Source organism: Alexandromys fortis, unplaced genomic scaffold (genome assembly GCF_014885135.2).
Source record: "Alexandromys fortis isolate MF-2015 unplaced genomic scaffold, M_Fortis_MF-2015_v1.1 scaffold_84, whole genome shotgun sequence".
Lineage (NCBI taxonomy): Eukaryota > Metazoa > Chordata > Mammalia > Rodentia > Cricetidae > Alexandromys > Alexandromys fortis.
This window is the reverse complement of record NW_026068017.1, coordinates 3424384-3429090: the sequence shown is the minus strand read 5'-3', so window position 1 is coordinate 3429090 and position 4707 is coordinate 3424384.

Sequence of the window (4707 nt, the reverse complement as noted above, 5' to 3'; positions counted from 1 at the left end):
CTCTCTCTCTCTCTCTCTCTCTCTCTCTCTCTCTCTCTCTCTCTCTCTCTCTCTCTCTCTCTCTCTCTCTCTCTCTCTCTCTCTCTCACACACGCACACACACACACACACACACTACTCTTCAGGACATGGTGGTTGCCAGCGTCGCTCAACATGGGTTTGTGACCCAGCAGTACTTCTCACCATCTTTCCCTCCCCCTGAACCCAGAATTTCCCATCTTCCTTCTGTAATGTTTTCAAATTGCTGGTCCTTGCACAATCCTCTTGCTGCAATGTCTGCTTACTTCCGGTTTCAGCTGGCTTGTGGGTTTTGCTTACTCCTCCTGTCATACGTCATTCAGTTTGGGACCACCCTGTCCACTGGCAGTCTCACAGGAAGACATAACACACAAATGAAGATCCAATTGGCTGGCCAGTCGTCACCCGATCAGGGTACCACTGTTGGGCAGAGCTCTCGCCTCAAGTGACTCAGTGTTTCTGGCTTTGTGTATGACTTAAGCAACAGTCAGCCAGACATGATAATGTTCATTGTTTGCTTCAGCTATCAGCTGGAAAGAGGGAAGGAAGATCAGTTGAGGAGTTGCTCCCACCAGATCGGCTTAGGAGCATGTCTAGGGGGCATTATCTGTATTGCTGACAGGAGGGAGTGGCGCCAGTCTTGGGCCTAGACCTTGTAAGAAAGGTGAGCTTGGAAGTAAGCAGAATTCCTCCCTGGTTTCAGCTCCTGACTAGAAGTTTTGCTTTGGTTTTTCTTGAGAATTGGCTATAAAGTGTAAGACGAAGTAAACACTCTCCGCCTCAAGTGGCTTTGGTCATGATATTTCCCACAGCCACGGAAAGCAAACTAGATAGTGGCCGGTACACTGGGGAGGTATGGGGTCCTGAATTCCAGGTCAGCACAGGCTACATGGGATCCTATTTCTATTAGAGAGAGAGCGCTGTGTGAACAAACTCTTATCTTTAAGAAACTGAATTAGGCCGGGCGGTGGTGGCACACGCCTTTAATCCAACACTCGGGAGGCAAAGGCAGATGGATCTCTGTGAGTTCGAGACCAGCCTGGTCTATGAGAGCTAGTTCCAGGACAGGCTCCAAAGCTACAGAGAAACCCTGTCTCCAAAAACAAAAACAAAAGAAACTGAATTACATTAGTAGGGTGTTAATGGAGATGGCATTTGACCTTTGGAGGATATTTTCGACAAAATCTCACCTCAAGAGGTGTATCTCAACCATATATAAGTGAGTTCGAGGCCAGCCTGGTCTACAAGAGCTAGTTCTGGGACAGGCTCTAAAGCTACACAGAGAAACCCTGTCTTGAAAAACCAAAAANAAAAGATAATGAAATATGTTACGATGCATAGGAAAATGCATGCCTCAGAATAGTTTTCCCTCCTTCCTTCCTTTCTCTTTCTTTCTTTCTTTTTTTCTTTCTTTCTTCCTTTTTTGTTTTTTGAGACAGGGTTTTTCTGTGTAACAGCTCTGGCTGTCCTGGAACTCACTCTGTAGACCAGGCTGGACTTGAACTCACAGAGATCCATCTGTCTCTGCCTCCCGGGTGCTGGAATTAAAGGTGTGTGCCACCACCGCCTGGCTCAGAATGGATTTTTTAATGTTTAAAGACTTTCTAATGCTCTGACCCAATGTCATGAAATCCTTATAATCAACTGGGGTCCACAGCACCATCTCTCTTCTTCTCAACTGGTATGCTACAAGAAACCAAATCTCTATGGCCAGCATTTCAGGTTGTGATAGTTTGTGGATCAGTAGCCCCTATGATTTACTTAGGATATCACTTTGGCTCCTGATATTAGACACTGAAGTGAGCAGCGTCTCAAACAGCAAAGGGGTTTCATTCTTTTTCTTCCTGTGGTTAACACTTTAGAAAGGGTCTCACTTTGTAGATCAAGCCGGCCTCGAACTCATGGAGTCTACCTGCCTCCTGAGTACTGGGATTACAGGCACAAACTTCAGATCCTTCCCTTAGTAAAAGCTGTACTCTCGGCTACAGCAGTGAGTGAAAGAAAAGAGACGTTGGCATTTGGAGGCTGAGGGCTTAGTGCAGTTGGATTGGATAGGGGGATGCTACCACCACAACACTTGGATTGGAGAGGGGAAGGCTATCACCGTAACACTTCCGCCTTAGCATCCACCTGCTGCTGGCCTTGGTTCCAGATATTGAGGAAGCTGTCCCAGAGCCCTGTCACCACAGGCAGGCTGCTAACAATTACCTCCAAGCAGCTCACATAGTTGTGTTTAGCTGACGCAACTTCCCTGTCAGTGCTGAGTGTATCTCAGACATGCAGTTGAAGGTTGGCGTTTCTGTACCTAGTGAAAGATACACACCACATCTCCCTAATTATTTATTCATTTCTTTATTTTTGGTTTGGGGGTGTTTGTTTTTCGGGTATCGTTGTTTTGTTTTGGTGTTCTTGCAAAAGACCCAGGTTTGACTCCCAGAACCCACACGGAGACTCGCCATCTCCTCAGGCACCAAGCACACACATATGGGTTCACAGACACATAAAATTATATATATGGCAGGCACCACCATGCCTATCACATCTGCTCTTAAAGAAGGAGACAGATGTGATCCCACATATGATGTCGTCGTTGGAGTAAAGTCGTGAGATTCTGGTCTCTATGGAAGTTGGACAGCCTGTAAGTAGTATCACTGGGAAAGAAAGATGTCCCTGACGTCAGACCCATGGTCCTGTAAAGGTCTACGGGCACATCTCCTCTTGGACATCCCCACTGCTTGCCTGAAGCATCACGAGAACCTGAAATAGTCTGGTCTTGGGGCATGAAAGGCAGGTTTATGACATCTCCAGTATGTGCAGTATGTCCAATAAATGTTCTTGTCCGCTGGCTGCTCTTGATGTCCCACAGAGAATTTGAGGTCTGCAGACCTAGTGACAACCAGATTGTCATCTACAAACTGGCGTCAGCATGACCTGCCAGCTCACAACTCAGATGCACAGTTTCTTCATGGCTTTTCAGATTGCAAGTGGAACAGATATTATCGAGGAGCAGATATATTATCCAGGCCACCCCAAGCCATGCAATTCCCAGTACGTGCCCAGGAGGGATGCAGAGGAATGACACAACCTTGTTTGTGGTGTCACTGTCCCAGATGATGACTTTCCTAACCTGAGGGATGCTGACTAGAAGCCTGGAGTCCGTGCCCCCATCCAGGGCACGAATCTTGGTCAGGGACCCCTCAGAGTTCTCCTGGTGGACATATGGGTTCTTCCACAGAGCCATGGTGTTTGTGACATTTACTCAATGGAGTTGAGTTGGTTTTGCTTTGCAAGCATCTTTGATTTGGTCCCCAAGTTCTTTGGCAGCTGTTCACACTCATTCATTGTCATGTCCACCTGGGATCTTACTGTATTTTCCCATTTTTAAAAATTTATTTATTTATTTAATGTACATTGGTGTTTTGCCATGGGTGTTGGGTCCCCTGGAATTGGAGTTACAGACAATCCTTAGCTGCCATGTGGTTACTGGGAATTGAACCCAAGTCCTCTGGAAGAGAAGTCGGTGTTCTTAACCACTGGAACATCTCTCCAGACACCCATATTTTCCCCTTTTAAAAACTACATTTATTTGTTTGTTCTGCAGAGGGAGCTGGTGTGTGCTCCTGCAAGCGTGTAGGGGTCAGCAAACAACTTACGGGAGTCGGTTCTTTCTCTCTGTCTGAGTCTAGGGGATTGACCTCAGGTCGTCTGGCTTGGCGGCTGATGCCTTTACCCACTGAGCATCTCTCCTCCAGCCCATGCTCTTAATTCAGAAGTGTTTCTGGTCTGCTCTCCCCGCTCACCAGGCCTGGTGTGCCCATTGCTGACGGTCCTCATGGTGGCAGAGCTGGTAGCCTGCAGACAAAAGCCAGCGAAACGGTTTGCTTCTCAGAGCAGCTACTTCAGTGCCAGCCTACTGCCCTGGCCACCTGGTCCACCAGCTACTTCTACTGCCTTAGCCACTGAGCCTGCCACCACCTCCAGGCAGCAGGGTGAGCATGGGGGTCTCTGTTTGGGGGTTATCTCTTGTTCACCAGACAGAAGGGGGCAGGTTACCCACAGCTGTACCAGTGATTCTTCTCCTCAAGGCTGCCCAGGGTCCTTAGCTCTTGGGACGTTGTTGTTAAAGTCGACATAAAGGACTTAATGTCGACCGTTCTAGACAGGAAGGAAGAGCAGGTAAAGGCACGCTCACTCCCTACATCATACCACCAAAGTCCACCTTTTCTTGGCCATCCCTTAATCACAGGGACAATTCAGTTGGAGGAAAAGCTGAAAAACACAGTATGGCTGAGTGGCCATGGCCTGGACTAAAAGTCTATTGTTACACATGAACAAAAAATGGGCTGACCCAATCGGTGACTCACAACCATCTGTAACTCTAGCTCCCAAGCTCCAGAGGACCAGCATCTTCCGACTTCTTCCTCAGGCGTGTACACAATGCACATACGAACGTGCTTGCGAAATACCCATAGACATAAAATAAATCTAAGTTTTAAAAAATGACTCCAGGTGGTGGCACAAGCCTTTAATCCCAGAACCAGAGAGGCAGAGGCAGGTAGAACTCTGAGTTCAAGGCTAGCCTGGTCTACAGAGTGAGTCCCAGGACAACCAGGTCTACACAGAGAAATCCTGTCTCAAAAAAGGAGAAGGAGGAGGAGGAGGAGGAGGAGGAGGAGGAGGAGGAGGAGG